At 41.1% G+C, this 21,569-nt stretch overlaps 1 protein-coding gene across 2 annotated transcripts in view; it reads left to right on the top strand.

Moving 5' to 3' along the window:
• The window catches only part of ss (aryl hydrocarbon receptor spineless), a 252,363-nt gene that overhangs the window by 33,745 nt on the left and 197,049 nt on the right, over nucleotides 1-21,569 (top strand). The window lies entirely within an intron of this gene.

The raw sequence follows: 21,569 nt of genomic DNA, 5'->3' as shown, positions 1-21,569 counted from the left end.
AGAGCTGTATGTAAGATTATTGTTTGTGATGTTTCGTATGTTCGCCCAATGCTTTCTGATGAATTTTAAGATGAAAAGGTCTATGCGAATGATTCTTGCTTTCTGTAGTAATTTATAAAAAAGAATTTCTAAAGTGATTCCTCTTTTATTGTCTATGGGGTTGTGCCATTCGGTATGTTTTGCATTTGGGTCTCCAGCTAATAGGAAATAATTGTTAGCATTATGCAGATCTAATTTTTCGAATACGAGTTTAAGCTTTGCGATAAACACTTTCTTGCAGTTACTGGTGGCATAGGCTAGATTATTGCTCTGGATTTTTAGCTGTGCTATGGTTGTTTCTAGGGTTGTGCGTTCGAGATGGTTTGGCTGGATGCGCTTGAATTTTATGTTCTTTTTTTTATTAAAATTCCTGTTCCCCCAGGCTGTTTAGCATTTGGTCTGTCGTTTCTAAGGAATGAATAATTTTTAAAATTAACCCGGTGTCTATGGTTAGCCCTTAACTTGTATGCTCGAGTTGATTCGAGTGCGCTAAACATGCCGAACTGTGCATGCATCGTTTTATTGATATTTATCATTTATATGGGATTGTAAGCTATAATACTTATTTATTCAAGAATAAAATATAGCCTTTTTCCATGGAACAAAAGCGCAGTATATCAAAATTCTCCACCAAAAATTGATTTTTCTGGCCGTTTTTTTTTTAAAAAAAAACTGTGCGTTAAGGGGTTAATTTCGTTTCGCACAGAAGGACCACATCCGGATCGTGTTCTTCGAGAAATTCTGTGAGAGATGCTCTTCTCTCGTTTAATATTAATGAATCGACATTTATTTCTATTATTTTTAGTGTGCGGTGATATGTCTTTTCCGTAGGGGTTTGTTGAGCGGTATCATTGTTGTTGAGGGCGTTGAAATCGATTTAAATTTCTATATCTAGTGCTTGTGCTGTGATGTCGGTTCCTGTCACTGTTAGATTGGATCTGTGTTAAAAGGCGCGTGATTTGTGTGTTTACTGCGACTTCTATGATTTCTTTTATTTGTTCGAGGATGGGACTTTGTGTAGGATGGTTTAGGGGCGTGTGTGAGAGTGGTGTTTGCGGGCTGTTTTCTTTGCTCCTGCTTCGCTATATAATATGCCTGACTTTACAAAGTTCGTTCGAATTTTCTGCTTTCTATTTTGTTCTAATTTGATGGCTTCTTTCCTCGCTTCTATCTTTTTCTTTTAACTCTTTCAGTTTCGGGCAGCCTCTATAAGAAGCTGGATGCCCGAAGTTTTTACAATTTACACAATGCGGTGGGGTCGTCGCCGATTCGGAATGCGACGCGGAGGAGCGGGGACACTCGCCGGGGTTGTGATCGTTCTCACATTTCACGCAGCGGTAACTCAGGTTACAGTTAGAGGCCACGTGGCCAATTCTTTGGCATCTCTTACACTGGATGCGGTCTTTCTTTATTATTTTTTCCCCATTTCACACACATGTGTAAAATGGTTTTTATTTGGTGTAGGTTCTTAAGTTTGCTGCTTGCGGAGATAAACTGGACTAGGAAAATAGACAAGATTCTACCTTCCTCCGAAGCTCTTTTCGTCGTGAATCTTTTTACCGATAAGAACGTTAAGTTCTCTACGTTCTTATTTCTTAACGCTTCTAATATTTCGATCGAGTCGAAGTTACCCTCTATATTTTTTTAGTAATACCGTGATATTCCTTTCAATTTTGGGTGTACAGTAATGTCTCCCATACTGACGCTCAGATTGTCCACTAAAAAATGGGTAATTTGGGAAGAGAAGATACGATTATTCGAGCTCGTTTTTATAATCGTGGACAATTTGTAACTATAACAATAAACCGCAAGGCTCGAATAATCGTATCTCCTCTTCCCAAATTGTCCATTTTTGTGGTCAATCTGGGCGTCAATTAGAGAGACATTACTGTATAGGTAAAGAATTGTGTTCGCCGTTGTTTTAACATTTCGCAGGCTATTTTCTAATTGTCTAATGTGTGTGTCTGTAGAATATGTTTATTGTTATTAATTCTTCTTATGTTAAAGTCCTTTATTTTTTTTTGAAAGTACGTCTATTATGTCTTACCGTGTTTGTATGTAATGTGATCGGGGGCGGTTTTTGGATGAATCTTGATTCGCGTTGTATGGTGTCATCGAGGTTCCGTAAATTTCGCTTTCCTTTACCTGCTGTGTTCGTTGTGTTCGATGCGCTCATAGGGGTGCCTGTTGATATCTCGGTGTGTTGTGACGTCGAGAAGAGGAGAGACGATTATTCGAGAGCCTTGCGGCTCGTTTTTATAATTGTGGACAATTTATAACTATAACGATAAATCGCAAGGCTCGAATAATCGCATCTCCTCTTTCCAAATTGTCCATTTCTATGGTCAATCTGCCGTGTTTGCCGCCTCCGTTGTTTGAATCCCTCTTCTCGCAATTCGCTACCCTCGTCCAACTGTTTTTTTTTTCGAGTGTCCTTGAATGGCCCTCGATGGCAATTTCCATTTCCTCTGTCCCAACTTTCTCTACCTGAGACATTGGTGACGGCGTGGCACTTTTTTCAAGCTGCTTTGTTAGTTTCTCGACTAACATGCCGAGGTTTTTATTTTGTTCTATTAATTCCTCGTACTAGGGGTTTTCGATAGTTTCGCTGTTTTGCTTTTGAGTTTTCTTTTGATTGTTAGTCTTCATGTTTGCACTAGTTGTTACGACGCTGTCTTTTTTTATTTTTCTTGAGATTATTGTAGGCGGTGGGTTCAGCCTTTTTGTCTGTTTTTTACCTTTTATAATGTCTTTAATTTGCCGATTCAGTATTATGTTGTTTAGTTCTGGGTAGTCCTGGTTTGTTATTAAATTTAGAAAAGCACTTTTTTTGCGTTCTCCGTGTAACCACTTTTTACTGGTGACTGAACACTTTCTGTCACATTTTCTTCTGTAGGCGGTGCCCCTTTTGGGATTTTTACACTTCTGGCACTCACTTTTTAATAATCACGTACACTGTTGTATGCAAATCGCTCAATAACTCTTGTTGGGTATGCCGTATATGTACGTAGCGTATTCACTGCAACGCTTCGTTGTTTGTACCCTCTTTCGACTACAGTTTTGACCTGCTCGAGGGGCACGTCCTACTCTTACGACGGTCAGAGTCGAACTGAGGATACTTGACATAACCACTATACTATCGAGGACGGATTGCATGTTACAATTTTTTAAAAACTAGTTAACTAACACTATTATTTAAATCAAGCCACCAATATTTTTTTGTGTCGTTTCTATGTTTGTCTTTTAAATCGTGTTGCGTGAGCTTATAGCGGAATCTTATATTTGGATCGTCGAAATTTATTTCGCTGTTGTATGTAATTTTTTTATTGTAGTTCTTTCTGGGATACTAACCACTATACTATCGAGGACGGATTGCATGTTACAATTTTTTAAAAACAAGTTAACTAACACTATTATTCAAATCAAGCCACCAATATTTTTTTGCGTCGTTTCTATGTTTGTCTTTTAAATCGTGTTGCGTGAGCTTATAGCGGAGTCTTATGTTTGGATCGTCGAAATTTATTTCGCTGTTGTATGTAATTTTTTTATTGTAGTTCTTTCTGTTGAAATGATAAATTATCGGTTGTCCATACTTGTTTTGTATAAGGCCTGCATTGTCAAGATAGATAAAGGATTTTGGTGGTGTGTATCCTGTTAGTCTGGCTTTTTTAAAGTATAGTGGGTTGGGATAGGTATAGAGCTGTATATAAGGTTATTATTTGTGATGTTTCGTATGTTCGCCCAATGGTTTCTGATGAATTTTAAGATGAAGAGGTCTATGCGAATGATTCTTGCTTTCTGTAGCAGTTTATAGTTGCTGACTCTTTTTATGTAGTTTGATTCCGGTGTTAAACCATAATGGGACACCGTATGTTATGATTAGGTGGAATATTAACCACTATATATACTATCGAGGATCTCTGAACGTTGTAGAATTAAATTAGCCACAAATGGAGCAAATTGACAAACTCGCGTTCTCGGTATTGATTATTAACATGTAAAACTACGAATATAAATATTTTCGATAAACACACGCTAGATTAGGTTCTCTGAGCCATTCGAGGATGGCAGATAGCCGTTAGCTTCTGACTATACGCAACTATGCGATTAGGTTTGTTTAAATCTCGATTGGTCGCTCGAATCTAGATATTTATATATCGAATGTTTTATTAAAGATACATATATAATAAAATATTCAATAAATAAATAAAAATAATATAATATAATAATAATATAATTATATAAATTAATAATAATAATATATAATAATAATATAATAATATAATTTAATAAAATATTGAATATATAAATATCTAGATTCGAACGAACGACCGAGATAAGAGTATACACATATATATAAATTTACTCTCTTTGTTGAATTGTTTAATTTACCTGAAATACAACCGTCTTCTCTTAAATGTTTTCACACGTAATTTTTCAGCATCTATTGTGGTAGCTTGGATTTTGATTGATTCTGATGATCCTGGAAGAAAACACCGTGTCTGAGAGTACTACACATAGATTAGACCTTCCTCGATGCCATAAATTAGCTCTTCCCGTGGTGGTGCGCGGGGCACGGTCAATCTTCGTAACATTGTCGTCAGTCTTCCTCAAAATCTTTGCTTACCAGGATTGTTGAGTAAACGCTATCTTGAACGTAGACGTAGCTGCTTGAAATGTATCAAAGTGCATCGCGGAAAAACAAACAGCGGTCCGGGTTTTTCTCACGATGCATCGCAGGAAAAGAAAATGAAGATATGCCCGGAGGAGCGCAAATAGTAGAACGCTATTAGCGTGGAGTCATTCATGGCCCCTCTACGAGACGTCTGCAAATCACTTGTCAGGGGTCACGTCGTAAATTACATCACCTCGAGGTTGGGAGTGTGCTGCACGCGTCTACGCGACCGGTCGCCTAGAGATAGCCTCGCGACAGACACCAAAACCTCTCGAAAAATCAGCTGCCAGCATGGCGGCGCCGTCTTCGGAATTTCCGACTAATTTGGGCAAGCTGCCGGACCATGTAATCAACAACAATCAAAAAAGAAAAAAAAAAGAAAAGAAAGAAGTTACACGCGGCAAAAGAATCTCGGAATGTCGTCGTAGAAACTTAATTTGCTCCTTGGAATTGCCGCAGTTCTTTAAACGAAATTCCGAAATTCCGAAATTTCTTACATCGAAGGGATTTTTAGGGTGGCTCGTAGGAAACGATGATTCATCGAATTCCATAATTCAAGCACGCATTATAAACGGCGACATTCTTGTAGAATAACGAGTTCTTTGTGTTGACGCTAATTGTGCCATCGCCGCGCTGGTCGAGCGATTGGCTTGGTTATTTATATTCTTATATTAATTATATATAATAAATATATATATATATATATAGTAACTAAGATATAATAATAGTAAGATAATATATATATATATATATATATTATTATTATATATTATTATTATATTATATATATATATATTATTATTATTATTATTATTATTATTATATATAATATTATTATATTATACTATATTATTATTATATCTTAGTTACTTATATAGTAAGATAATATAATATATATATAATAATAGTAGATAGATATAATAATAAATAGTAATATATAATAATATATATATAGATATAATAGATATATAATAATAAATAATAATAAATGATAATAAACGATGATAAATAATAATAAATAATAATAAATATTATAATTCTTCTCCCACAATTGTTGAAACTATAAATTCCGCATCCGCCGAAAACCATTCGATAAATATTTTCGTTCGAACATATATTAACACGAAAATTGGAAGTTATCTAAATAAATTCGGCGCTGCAATTTCCACGGAGAGCGTACTGGATTTTCTGATGCGGTAAAAAAAGCTGTGTCGATTTTACAAAAAGAACAAGCGAGTGTTAATTGCGCGCCAGCAGGAGACAGTTGGGTAAAAAGTTAATCAACTTTTTGCCGTTCGCAACAACAAAGTTTCCGGAATGTTTTTGTCAACGTCATTGGCCCATTGATCATCCCCGTCGAGTTCGGCTGTCCGGAGGAATTAATCGGGCGACCTAACGAACGCGGACGACCGCGCGGTTAACGCTTAACGAACGGAAAATTAATTTACGAGGGGCGTGCGGTCGCAATTAACGTCGGTTTCTGGGTCCTTCGTGGATCCTTCCGTTCCGTTTTATGTCTCACCTTCGGGACTGCGTTTTCGTCGTTCTCGGAGGGAATCGGCGCTTGCGCGGTGGTTCCGACCGGTAGCAAGTATAAACAGTATTCCTTATTAATCGCCGAGATGTTTATCGCTGTTTAACGAACGGGATCCCGAGTAATTAGGCCTGCGCCGCGGCGCGGGGCGGGGCGGGGGAGCGAGAAGTAACGAGGCACCTGCTTGTTTCCAGTTTCGAGTTAAAACGTCCCCGGCGAAATAAATTGGCAGATTAATAGTAAACGATGCGCCTCGTTCCCTTCCGACGGCTCCTTGCCTTTTTTCTTTCTCTCTCTCTCTCTCTCTCTCTCTCTCTCTCTCTCTCTCTCACTCTTTCTCTCTCCCTCTCTGCTCGGTTTTCGACTTTTTACAGTCGACGCCGGGCGCCTCGATAACTAAGAAGATATCGTTGTTGTGTAATTGCTGCATGAAAACCTCGAAAACGACAAATTTATTAAACTCCGCAGGATTCTATAGTCGATCGCGTGATCGTTAAACTGCGGATATGACGCATTTATGCCTCGTAAACGCATCGGAAGAATGTAGAAATATGTTCATTTTATTTTCGACCTATTAGGCTTATTAAGAGCAGAAATAAGATTCTATTTTACTCCAATTTGTTGCAATCGACGCGGAAACCGGAGTCGTGAAAAATTCCATTGCAAACAGGGATATGACAGACAAAGGCTTTGGCGAACGCACTTTTAGTCGATACTGTTCGATCGAATGCGAATTCATCCGATTTCGAATTTACTCGAACGAGAATTCATATTCCGGAGAATGGACGAGTTAACCCTTTGCACTCGAGTGGTGACCCTGAGGCACCACTAAAATTGTTATAACACGTTCTAAGATCATTTTTACATAATCGAAGCTTAAATTTTAAACATTACTAAAAGTGTAACTGTTGTATGAATCGCGGGACTCGATTTCGTATGCATAAAATGCACTTTGTCCTACAAAATGGAAATACTGTAAGTCGGAAAAATTATTTTAGATTTACAGTTCAAATGGCAACGAGTGCAAAGGGTTAAAACACGAGTTTCGCGCGCGTTCGAAAATTCCGCTGTGAAAATCATGCACGAAAAATTCGCCCGCAGAACATCCAATCTAAAGTTTTCGCTCTGCCGATGAGATGAGCTGTTATGAGATAAATGTCTTATATATATAAATATATATTATTTATAAATATATATAAATGTCCTATATTATTATATCATTATAAACGATGAATTATATCATTATAAATGACTATAATGTTAACGTTTATAATGTCCGCATCCGCTTGACGCGCAAATAATTGGCTGTTCGTGGAGAACATTCTGTACGCGTGAATAGTTAAGGGAAACAAAGGCAACACACGAGAGCCTCGATCATCGACAAGTTCTTCGGGACCTGGAAAACTCGTTAAACTATGCCTACATGGTGTTAGCAGGCCTGGACATGGCGCGACGATCGGCTGTTCGCGCGAGGGTAGCATGAAAAATATTTGCGCACACGAGGGTCAACACGATATTCTCGATCGCCAACAAGTGTTTCGCAGGCCTAGGAGACGGCAAGCCGTTCGGCAACGTGTTTGCGTATCTTCTGACACCGAGCAGCAGCCAATCAGCGTGGAAAAACGCGGATTTCTTGGCCTGGGAACACGGGAACTCCGTTTTCTTTGCCTTCGCAACGTCAGACCGATCGCGACGCGTGCTCTCGCGACTGCTACGGCAGCGTTTCGCGAGCCAAAAAAAAACGGAATCGCGACGGATTTTCGAGGCTCCTTCGATCCTGGCGAGCGCCATTTTGCTCGGCGCGGCCTGGCAGCGGTGACACTCCGAGAACAGAGCAGCGTATCTGATCGTCCTAGTTGGAAATCGGCGTCGACGCGGCGATAAAACGCTCGCCGTCCTCGGATTTTTTCCAGCGGAGCGAGCGAAACGGTCTCGGGTTTCGATACTCGAGCCGCGGCGACACTTTCCTTTCTTTCCCTTTTTTTCTAAAGAAAAATCTACGCGACCGCGCGCTTTTCGTTCGACTGGGCAGACACGCGAGCCGGCCGCGGGCCGCTTATTACGTGAGTTAAAATGTGCCGGCCGCTGATAAAGCGTTTTAAATGCAATCATTAATTTCGCGTCGCTGTTACCGCAATTAGAATTTGCATTTTATAAATATGCGGCCTCTCCCCGGTGCGGCGTCCCTTTCCCGCGCTAGCGACGGCCCGCGCGCCCTGTCCTGCTCCTCGCGTCCTGCCGGCGTTCTTTCGCGGGGCTGATTACACCGAGAAATAGATTTTGCGCTCCCGTTTCGCGAGATCGCGCTCCCTTTTCGCGATTCGCGTCGTATATCAAGCGGAGGTAGCTATCTGGCCCTGGAGGAATGCGGCGACGGAATAATTACAGAATCCTGAATAATCAGGCAGATCCTTATCCGCGGCGGGAAAGTTAAATTAATGTTCGATGATCGACGACGAACGGTGCCAAGGCGTACCAAGGACCCCTTCATGAGCCCCCCCCCCCCCCGGTTATTGGCTATTGATTGGCCAGCTCGGCAAACTTGCTCATTTTCGACGGAAACGAACAGATTCGCGACCGTATCGATTTTTGCCAAGCTAGAAAAAGATTCGTATTTATTTTATTCTATTTTGTTCTATTTTATTCTATTTTATTCTATTTTATTCTATTTTATTCTATTTTATTCTATTTTATTCTATTTTATTCTATTTTATCTATTTTATCTATTTTATTCTATTTTATTCTATTTTATTCTATTTTATTCTATTTTATTCTATTTTATCTATTTTATTCTATTTTATTCTATTTTATTCTATTTTATTCTATTTTATTCTATTTTATTCTATTTTATTCTATTTTATTCTATTTTATTCTATTTTATTCTATTTTATTCTATTTTATTCTATTTTATTCTATTTTATTCTATTTTATTCTATTTTATTCTATTTTATTCTATTTTATTCTATTTTATTCTATTTTATTCTATTTTATTCTATTTTATTCTATTTTATTCTATTTTATTCTATTTTATTCTATTTTATTCTATTTTATTCTATTTTATTCTATTTTATTCTATTTTATTCTATTTTACTCTATTTTATTCTGTTTTATTCTGTTTTATTCTGTTTTATTCTATTTCATCTGATTTTATTACACTATCCATAGATAGAGTTTTTGGATATACAGTAAATTCTCCCCAATTGTCCATCAGCTTGTAAACAAAAACGGACAATTTGGGAAGAGGAGATACGATTATTCGAGCATCGCGACTCATTATTATAATTGTCGATTGTCAACAATTATAAAAACGAGGTGCAAGACTCGAATAATCTTCTCTTTCCAAATTGTCCATTTCGGAGGACAAGCTGAAGGAAAATTAGGGAGAATTTACTGTACAAGTCAACTCGAGTCGATTACGTATAAATTGAATTACCTTAAACTAATAACATTAACATTCCTTTGGCGATTTTCATTATTAATATTGCTTACAGTGTTTTTGAAAACCCTGCTATACACATATCTCTCTACGGAGACCACTCCCTAGCATTCTATTTAGCAGCTCTTCCTAGTCATTATCTCTCACAAAATTAGCAACCCACCTCTCTGTTTTCATCGTGTACTGGGTGTCCTCGAAATAGGTGAACGAACTTCGGTATCGTGTTCTGTGCTGCTTAAGGGTGAGAAAAGGTCATATGGACATAGGTCACGAAATTCTTTGTTTTCGAGATATAAATGTTTTTTGTTTGCGAGATTAGATTTCAAAGATTTGTAACTCAAATAGTTGCTGAAAATGACTTTCTATGGACCACTGTACATGTTCTCCAATGACTGTACATTCGCAACAAGGGAATAAAATATCGAATAAAATAAATATAATATAATAAATATAATATAGTAAATATAATATATTAAATATAACATAATAAATACAATATAATAAATATAACATAATAAATACAATATAATAAATATAATGTAGTAAATATAATATAGTAAATAGAACATAATAAATATAATATAATAAATATAATATAGTAAATATAATAAAATTAATAACATACACGTTTACTAGTTCATAATCCGCATCACGTGTCCGGCACGATGTTGCAGGGCAAGCGGTTAAGTAAGTTGCAAATCTTTCAAGTTCTAATCTGGCAAACAAAAAGCGTTTATATCTTCGAAACGAAGAGTTTCCGGACCCATGCTCACATGACCTTTTCTCATCCTTATCGGGTGCGGAATACGGACACCGAAGTTAGCTCGCCTATTTCGGGGACACACTGTATAATATAAATTTTCCTGCACCTTGTCGCACGGTCTACAATTCTAACACCCTTTCGGCCCGATGCTAATCGCAGCCACGTTCGCAATCTCATCAACGATCTCGGCCGTCCTTCCTTTAGATAACCTTCGATGTCCCTCTCTTCCTCCTCTGTTCATCCGCAGCGACGCCGGCCGCTTTCCTAGAAAAAAGATCGGCATAGAGCGAACGTGATCGTATATGAAATAGAAATGACCCAAGTGTCACGGAACATCATTAACACGTCGGCCGTCGATACTCTTTCTAATTTACGGTCCGGCGGACTCTGAACGGATTCCTCGGCGGAATCTGCCGAACGGCAACGGCAGCCGGCCTCTCGAAACACCGGCAGGTACAACCGTGGGATTCGCGCTAAGGATCCTCGTTCGCTCGAAGGACCTGCCCTCTGCACCCTCTTGACTGCCGTTCTCTTCAATCTTCCCTTAATAATTGTTTTTTGCGCTCGTGTTTACGAGGACCGGCCAATGATACGCATTACGCGTGGCGCTGATTGCTCGGCCCGGCATTAGCTTCCTTTCGCCTTCGATCTTCCTTCATCCCGGCCCCGGCCCGCCTTTTTACTCCAGTTTACTGCGCCGCGGCGGCGAATCGACGCGAAACGCTTCTATTATTAATTCGAGAAAAAGTTCTCGCCGGGGAAACTTATCGTTTTACCGTCAATTAGCAGCGTTTCCTGTCCGTTTTTGCGACCGACGTTCTCCGCTGTCCGCGGGATTTCTCGAAGAACGGGCCCCATTGAGAACGTGTTGCCGTCGATGCCGCGCTCCAAATTTCTCGCATGGACTCGTCGAAACGCCGCGATAACGCTGCGGATAGGGTTGGCGTTTTGCCGGGGGCGCAGAGCAGGGATTGATATGGTTACAGTTCCTTCGCATAGTCGTAGTCGTCCGATTCTTTGCAGAATTGCAGGAAATTCTCCCTAATTGACGCTCGGATTGTACAGAAAAATGGACAATTTGGGGAAAGGATTATTCGAGTTTTGCGGCACGATTTTACAGTTCAAAGTTCGGCAATAATCTACTATTTTGTGATTATTTTAGTAATTGATTACAAAAAGTAATCATGGTAATCATAATCGTTACTGGAATAAATCAGTAATCATGATTACAATTGATAATTCGTAATCATTAATCAGTAATCTGTGATCGCAGAAGAATGATTATTTTGTCTTTTCTCGTTACTTGATATTGGGTCCAAAAAAGGGGCCCAACTGAAGACCAGTTTCGAGCCTTGCGGCACGATTTTACAGTTCAAATTTCGGCAGTAATTTTGTGATTACTTCAGTAATTGATTACAAAAAGTAATCATAGTAATCATAATCGTCACTAGAATAAATCAGTAATCGTAATTACAATTGGTAGTCCGTAATCATTAATCAGTAATCTGTGATCGCAGAAGAATAATTACTTTGTCTTTTCTCGTCACTTGATATTGGGTCCAAGAAAAGGGCCCAACTGAAGACCGGTTCTTTACACAATTGCAAGAAATTCTCCCTAATTGACGCTTGGATTGTACACAAAAATGGACAATTTGAGAAAAGGAGACACGATTATTCGAGCCTTGCGGATCGATTATACAGTTCAGAGTTCGGCAGTAATCGACTATTTTGTGATTACTTCAGTAATTGATTACAAGAAGTAATCATGTTAATCATAATCGTTACTAGAATAAATCAGTAATCATAATTACATTTGGTAATCCCTAATCATTAATCAGTAATCTGCGATCGCAGAAGAATAATTACTTTGTCTTTTCTCGTCACTTGATATTGGGACCGAAAGAGGGGCCCAACAGAAGAAAGTCTTCCGTTGAGTCACGCGAAACACACGCAGATTTTCTATACTATTCAGAATTATTATTAACTGTCACAATGCCATATATTTTACTCAATCATAATCAGAACAAGTAATCGTTACATGATTAATGGTTACTATGTTAATCATGGCCAACGATTACATCTGCTTTGATTACTTAAGTCATTCATCAATCATGATAATCATGGTTATTCTTATCACTTAATAATCGTAATAATTAATCATGAACACGATTTAATGATGATCATTAACGTTGATCATCAATCAGATCACGTTTCGCCCAACTCTGTTACAGTCGCTGACAATCGGCGACTGTACGAACGCACCGCGCGCCTCGAACAATCGTATCTCCTCGTTCCAAGCTGTCCACTTTTTGTTCCCAAGCCAAGAGACAATTTAGGAGAATTTACTGCACTATCGTGATCCAAGATAAATTACAGAAAAGTAAAGGCAGGCAGGCGAGCCGGGGTCGCGGCAAGTGCGGCCAGAAATGAATTCCCGGTGATCCGGAAATCAATTCCTTCAACGAGGCAGAGCCGGGGCAGTCGAGAAAAACAGAGCTTCCCAAGGAGAGGATCGCGCAAAGCGAGGAACAATTACCGTAAGGAGCGGTAATCCGTTTCCAGGAAGCCACGAAATCGGTCCGGAGCCAACTGGCGGGTATCGAATCCGCGTCGAATCGGGTCGTCGACAGCCGGAAAGGTAAACACGGCAAAACAGCCGGCAAGAAGCAGCGCCTCGGCTCTCCTCTCTCTCTCTTTCTCTCTCTCTCTCTCTCTTTATTTCTCTTTCCCTCTCTCGGAGCTAATTGCCCGCTCGTTTACCGATTATCTCTTATTCCCTCGGTTTCGCGTAAGTTCGAGCTGACCCAGTCGTTTCGGCCGATAACCGGGGCCCGGGTGGCTGCGGTATGGCCCCTCCGCTCTCGCTTCTATGAAGCTGTTAACCGGCCGCAAACGGCCGCGTTACCGGCGCGAACTGGACCGTCGTGTTTGCGCCCTCTTCTTGCTGGCCAGTCCGAGGAACTGGCCGGATTTCTGGCTGAAACAGCGCGCCGTTCTCCTCGCGACCGGAACGACGGCCGCTTTGCGCCCTGCTGATGCCCGGCTAATGCCCCGTTCTCACGTCCGCCGGCCCGAAAAAGCGGTCCTTCGTCACGAGGAAGCGCGACGCCGTATTTCGATCTTGAACCGCACTCAAATTGTACGCCCGAAGCTACCGCGGTCAATTTTTCAGGAATTTCTCGGCGATTCTTCGATTGACACTTCGCTCCAGCTGTTTCGGACAACGAGGTGCCGTCGCAGGGTTAAGCAGACGCGGTGAACCTGAATGGGTTCAAGGAACGGTGGGCCGAGCTTTTCGAAAGAATGCGAAGGAACAGTTATATATGTATATTCTATTTATTTCAGCCCCCTTAGGCCCACAAATGGACTTGGATTTCGATCACTCGTAGGTGCAGATTTTCCAGACAGTTGTCTCTTCGCTGTTCTGCGTTTCGTTTATCTGTTTTTGCTGTAAATGCGTGAAATCCGCAGTCTAATAATTATAAATTCGAGAGACAAAAGTAAAAAGTAATCACAAAATAGTCGATTACTGCCGAACTCTGAACTGTAAAAACGAGCCGAAAGGCTCGAATAATCGTGTTTCCTTTTCTTAAATTGTCCATTTTTGTGTACAATCCGAGCGTCAATTAAGGAGAATTTCTTGCAATTGTGTAAAGAACCGGTCTTCAGTTGGGCCCCTTTTTTGGACCCAATATCAAGTGACGAGAAAAGACAAAATAATTATTCTTCTGCGACTGCAGATTACTGATTAATGATTACGGATTGCCAATTGTAATCATGATTACTGATTTATTCTAGTAACGATTATGATTGCCATGATTACTTTTTGTGATCAATTACTGAAGTAATCACAAAATTACTGCCGAACTCTGAACTGTAAAATCGTGCCGCAAAAAACTCGAATAATCCTTTCCCCAAATTGTCCATTTTTGTGTACAATCCGAACAATCGTATCTCCTGTTTCCAAATTGTCCATTTTGTCCATTTTCGTTTCCAAGTTGAAGGACAATTTGGGAGAATTTGCTCCATTTAGTTTCACAGTATTTACCCCCATCCACCGTAAAATGAAAGTAAATGTTCACAATAATCTCAAATTTAATGAACCAAATAATTTTAATCTAAGCATTTTTCTTTATAAATTTAACCCTTCACGGTCCAATGCCGCCATATACATTGCAAAAATCGATATAACCGTAAAATCTGACGGAAGAAAACTTTGTACTTCGGTGAAAATATATCAATGAATTTTTATAAAATAAATCTTTTCTCATATATTTCATATATAAATCTTATATGAAAAAAGATTTATTTTATAAAAATTCATTGCTATACTTTCACCGAAGTACAAAGTTTTCCGTCAGATTTTACGATTATATTGATTTTTGCAATGTCATTGCATTGCAATTTCATATATAAATCTTTAGTATATAATTTCTCTTCGTATGAAATATAACTTGGACTAACTGCTCGAAATGTAAACTTGAGATACTTCTGATCCGCTAATGGTTAAAATACACTAAATAAAATTCCATTGAATTACGGAAAGGCTTGATTTTCTTCTAACGATCGAGCCGAAGTTTCCTCGTTATGGTCGCGCTTGCAAAGAAATGCGTGATCATTGCCCTGTTCGAGATCTTCGTTGGCACGCTCGCGGACAAGGGTTGTATTGTGCCACAGAGATAGAGCATTCGACCCTGACAGAGCTCTATGCCTATCGAACGTTCAACAGGCGAGTCCCGCTCGTTTCCGATTCATTGCAGAAAAGGGTAGACGTTCGTTCGATTGTCAGGAAGCGCGAACGCCCAGTTTCAGTTCGCGCCCTGCGAAACGCCGATGGCTGGCCATGGGGCTCTTACGTCTCTCCGGGCGAAACGAGATTTCGGCGGAGAGCCGATAATGGACGCAAAACCGCATACCGAATTAGTCGGATGAAGTATCTGCCGTGGGGGCATTACCTATCGTGGGCCCCGAGTACAAAGAAAGAGACGGCCGACCACGGACTCTCGCTATAGTAAAACGATCGTCGCTCGACTTGAAATACGTAGCCATTAACGGCCATAACCATTACCGATTCGACTGAATTGTGAGGTTAGTATGGGGGCTAATCTGCTACGTGCTTTACTTACCTGTCAAGGAATTAGCATATTATCTGAGCACAGGCTACCACGGGCCCGATTCCTCTCCCGGGCACCTCTCGCTCGCGACTGCCGTCCCTCGCGACGCCATCGTTTCTCTCCTCCCCGGAAATTGGGAGACCGAAGGTTGCTCTGTTAAATTGTCCGTGGTTGCTTTATAAAGCTCGCAGAACGGTCGTGGGTCACTCGAGGAAAAAAAGTACACTTTGGAATCGGTTTGTGCTTCACTTTTTCGTGGATCACACAATGACCCAGCCTTCGGGGTCACAAGGTACACAAGGCCCACAAGGTCCGCAAGGTTCGTTCTCGGAGGTTTTAACAATTCATTGGCTAATTTGGAAATTTTCATTCGTTCTTATTAGGTCATTAAGTATGAAATGGCCGATTATCTAAAGGCATCAAGTTTGATATCCAATGTTTTCGATATTTCATTTAGATTGTTCTTTGGTTTTTTTTTCTTTGCATTGAGAAGGGATTGATAGTTTAGGCGCATATTTTCATTAATTACATTGCTTCTTGGCCGAGATATAATAAATCAATATTTCAGTCTCAAATCGGACATTTCATACTTAATGACCTAATTATTTATTTTTCCTAATAAACCAGATCTATTGTTCATATTTACAGTAATGTCTCCCTAATTGACGCTCAGATTGTGCAGAAAAATGGACAATTTGGGAAGCGGAGATACGATTATTATTCGAGCCAATCAATAACCATAAAAGACGAACCCTAAGGCTCGAACAATCGTATCTCCTCTTCCAACATTGTCCATTTTTGTAGACAATCTGAGCGTCAGTAAGGGAGACATTACCGTACTCGCTATGAGTCGCCGAGGCAAACGAGTTTCGCAAAATAAATGAAACAAAAATCCAACAAAATTAAATGAAGGAAAAACAAACTAAATGTCTGACAACAAAAAGGGAAATTTATTTAAGACTCGATCCAATATTTCCGGCAAATAAAGCGTGAAGATCGTAGGCTCCAAATTCGTAGGATCACCGGCGTGCGCGATGAGCTTCGAAACCGGGGAACGGTCTCGAAGGAGCCGAGACTAGCCGAAGTCTTAAATCGTCCGCGGCATGATTGGTAGCCAAGATCGATTCGCAAGTCGGTAACGTAATTCCGGTCGGGTTCTGTGCCAAGGCATCGTTCCGGCGAATTCATAGATCGACGTCGGCCGGCCGGCCGGTTTCGACCGTCGACGTAAAATCTGGCGGATCAATAATACCGATTCGCCGCGGATCATTTTCTCCGTTTTAATTACACCGTGGGTTAGCCCCGGGTTGAACCCCATTAAGCCGCCACGCCGGGATCCCGCGGGATGCGCTACCGCGCGACGTTTTATTTCGTCCTGTTTCGCCAAAGATCCCATTAGACTCGTTTGCGTTAAACATTTTCGTGCGTGTAAAGCTGCAGAGGTAGCAGCACCAGCACCAGCACCAGCAACAGCAACACGGCGGCAGCATGCGGCAGGAAGCTGGCTGTCGGGCTGCTCTTTTTCAATTGCGGTGGCCGCGCGCGATCAATTATTCGCGTGCAAATAGAATGCATGGACGGGGCCGGGGTAATCGTCGACACGGCGCTGCACGCGTTCCTTTGTGATTTGATGAAGTAATTAGTTTAACGGAGCCGCTCGGGCCCGGGGAGTAATTAATTAGCCGCGGTTTGTCCCGCTGACGGGGAGACACCGGAGGAGAAAAAAAAATTCAATCGCGTCCTCCTTCGAATGCCGCGCGCGCGCGTGCAACAGTTTTTCGGAAACAACGAGCTTCTCGCGCCGCGGCGGCAGAGACGGGCAGAGCAGGGCCTCGTTAGACGACAAGAAGCGAACGCGGCTCGGCCTGTAAAAAACTACGCGACCTTCTCGGGGAAAATGTTAATGATCGCCGTGTCCCGTGGCCGGGGAACGTTTAAAGCCGCGGCAAGGGAGCGCAGGAGAAACAGCCTTCGGATATTAATTAAACGGCGGCCGAACGAAAAAGCTCGTTCGGGAGAAGCATGAAACGAAGCGAGGAAATTAAACGGGGGCCCCGTTCTGCGCGCTCTGGGCCCCGGTCTCCGGTCTACGGTCTCCGGTCCCCGGCAACGCAACGCCGGCCCTCTCGGGGCCAGTTCACGAGCACGGCGCACGACGGTCTCCTCTGCGAACGGAGCCGCGAGATTCGTGGCCGAGGCCGGGACGCGCAACAATTATTATTATATCATCCGCGTGTCATAAAGGTCAAGCGTGCCGCGACTACGTATAGGCATAATATCGGCGCCCATAGAATGCCGCGTTCCCCGCCCCTTCTACGCCCCGATACGTAATTATCCGACCGACTGGCTCGGCCAGATATTTATGGGATCGAGAGCGGAAGATCGAAATCGATTCGCGGCCGGGGTAGCAACATCTGCCCGTTGATCTGTCTCCCTAAGGCCGATTGTCTTTCGGCCCTCCGCTTCTCTGCTCTCTGCCACAAATCTATGGATCTAGATAGACGTTGAAACGCGACAAATAGTCCCTAGATCGAAGCTGTATTTCGTGGGATGGCTGAAAGATGGAGGAGTGAAGGGAAATAACGGTCCTGGTCCTGGTTCTGGTCCAGTTAGAGGACTCGTCAGGAAGACTATACAGAATATTCGAAAAATGTCTCGTAATCAGGAAATGGAGGGTTCCTGAGATCATTTGAAGCAACTTTTTCCTTTGCGAAAATGCAATCCGTGGCTTCGTTTACGAGTTATTTACGAAAAACACTGACCAATGAACGACGAGCATGACCGGCGCTCCGCCCATGCGGTCAGTGCCGCGTCGCGCTAGCCGTCTGACGCAGCGACAGTGATCGCATTGGTCAGTGTTTTTCGTCAATAACTCGTAAACGAAGCCGCGGATTGCATTTTCGCTAAGGAAAAAGTTGCTTCAAATGACCTCAGGAACCTTTCATTTCCTGATTGCGAGACATTTCTGCGACACATTTTTCGAACGCCCAGCCAAACCGTGAATGGCTCGATGTGTGAAAGATCTTGTTGTTTATGGCACGTGCTATTGGAAATTAAATCATAAGGCAAGGGTTAATACGTTAAGCGCGACGTCAGTCCCCTGGGACCAACAATGGACTTTCCGTTTAAGTGATGTCATTTTTCTTGGACCGACAGGTCAAATAATTTATGGCAAATAACCTTGGACTGTCAGCCCAAAAAGATTGACACCGTCTAAACGAGAAGTCCACCGTCAGCCCCAGGGACTGATGCCGCTCTTAACGCGTTAACTATGTTACATATAGAAATTAATGCCGGATCAGGTAGTCGCGGAATATTTATCCACCTGCTGGCCGGAGATAGCCGCCGCAATTTCTGTACAAGCGACAAGCAGCAACCTTCGCGGGGTCAAGCAGGAATCCGAAAGATTCGAGCGCGGGTCACCGACTCGCGCCTCAAAGATTAGAAATCCTTCGCGATGATAGAGCGGCAAGCCTCCCGGGCCAATCGATGCGTCGATTGATAAGTAACCGTGATCCGGAGGCACGTTATTGTGCCATCGATCGCCGGCCGTAATCGCGAAAGGAGCCACGACGAAGTTCCCTCCCGGTGGCGGCTCGGAAACTCGGCAAGTTTCGCGCAATTTCACCCGGCCTCTCTGTATACACAGATTGGCAACACGATACGGGTAAAGTAATCCCGTGGAGGAGTAATCGCTGCGTTCCTGACGTATCGATCAACCACCGGATATCCATGGCACGTCCTGCTAGGCGCGCGCTCGTGCTCCGCGCATGCAACGCGCGGACTCGAGAAAAAGGGATACACAGGGTAAGAGGGCCGAGGCCCTCCTCGTCACGAGGAGCCTTTGCGGACGCGGCGAGGCGCGGCGCGGCGCGGCGCGGCGCGACGAGGCGCGAGTTGCGTGCCTTCGGACACGATGGATTTACGGCAGGCTTCAATATTAGGTCGACACTTGGATATTAGTTCATTCGGGAGTTGCGTGCGCCCGGTAATCGCTGTACGCCGCGCCGCCGCTGTCATTTTATCGAATCGGATCGACGATAATGCCCGCCGATCGACTCGGCCTGCCTCGGCCCGCTTGAAATCTTTATTCCGCTCGAGCATCCTGTCCGTCGAACCCGATCGAAGCGCATTACTTAATTGCCGATTGTCGGAAAGAGTCTGCGATGAATCATCGGACGATCGAGGACTAACGGCGGCCAGCTCGTGCAGCTAGCGTGGAAACGATAGCATCGGACAATGACAGTTCTCTGCTGGGCAAGCTTGTTTGATCAGCGAGAACCTCTTGGCTACTTCGTAGACACTGGTCGAGATTAGATCCCCAACAGCTCCCATGCGCAATCGTTAGACTGCTGCGGATTTTATGCATTTTCTGGATACATTTGGTATTTTGTTCCCTTTTAATAGGTCAAATCAGAAACTGTGAAGACGCTTGAAAGAATTTGAGGATATTGTTACGTTATTTTTACAATGTTAAGGATATTGATTATGGGTATTAAATACAGGATATTGATAATAAATACAGGATATTGTTACAGTTATTAATCTCACGAGCTCCATGGTATACTAAGTGCAAATTCTGGCTGGCGGCAGTTTTCCGCTTCTCATGTATATAATACGTCGTAATCACTATAATAAAGTGGCCCTTACGTCATAGTCATTACGGACAAAAATTTGTGCATTTCGTGGACTATGCAATCTCGCAAATAGACGGACTTAACATAAAAATTAAGATATGCAAGGAGTTTCATCATTTGTTCACAAAGGTATTTGAGCACTTTTCGTAATAATAGCTAAAACTCTCTCTCTATTATAGATAAAAATATTAATCTTATATTATATAATAATAAATATCAAGAACCATTAAAACCAACTCGATTTCTTAAAATTGTTAAACTTCCTGAATATATATAATTTTTATTTTGATAATAAATAACTAAACGATAAAAAATAAACCTTAAATCATCTCAATCTAATATAATTCTTAATATCCTGGGACTCAAAATCATGAAACATGTAGAAAAAGTGAATAATAATAATAAATAAACAAATAAAATGAAATAAATATATATCCCTATCTATACAATTTATAGAATAAATTAAAATAAAATATGAAATGAATAAAGCGAGCCTAATATATATAAATCCTACACAATCTAAATATAGTAAATAACTAAATTTTATAGTTCTTAAATTTACAATTACCCGTTCAAATAATATTATTAAATTAAATATATTTATATCCTAATTATAATTTCCTCTTTCCAAATTGTCCATTTCTGCTTCCAAGCTGAGCGTTAACCGGGAACAATTTACTGTATATATATATATATACGACATAAACGCTGAAGGGGCTAAAAGTGAAAGGACATTTTCATTCAACTTACGTTTCTTACAATTAACACTTTAATGACCGCACGTGTACGCAGTCAAACGTCGCCAGAGGCCGGCAATATTTATGTAAATTCATGAGACAATCCAGCATGTGCGAACATACACATAAATAAAAAGAAGGCAACAACAACAATAACAACAATGCATTTAATGCAACAAATTTAATATTTTTTCTGTGTGTGATAATTATTAAAGCGATCACTTACATAATTATTAAAGCAACACACTCGCAGGTTATGTGAGCGGCCATTAAAGATGTAACCCTTAAACGCGCGACTTTTTTGTTTTTCAAGGTTATATTTATCAAACTTTATTAAAAAATGAGTGTATATTAAGGGGAAAATAAAGAAAAAGAATTATATTTTTAGGAAAATAGTTTTTTATTACAAAATTATCGTATGTAGCCAACTGGCTACAAAACAAAATATTCTTATATATATAAGAATATTTTAATAAAATATTTTAGAATATTTTAGAATATTTTATATTAGAATACTTTAATAAAAATTGTCTATGTTAACACTTTAATGCATCGTGTTGCCGTTTGGCAACATATATATAAAAATTATGTTAAGGTTATATTATATATAATATATATATATAATAATATATAT

This window comes from Megalopta genalis, chromosome 3 (genome assembly GCF_051020955.1).
Source record: "Megalopta genalis isolate 19385.01 chromosome 3, iyMegGena1_principal, whole genome shotgun sequence".
NCBI lineage: Eukaryota > Metazoa > Arthropoda > Insecta > Hymenoptera > Halictidae > Megalopta > Megalopta genalis.
Note: the sequence above shows the minus strand (reverse complement) of the source record. Positions and strands in the feature narration are given on the sequence as shown.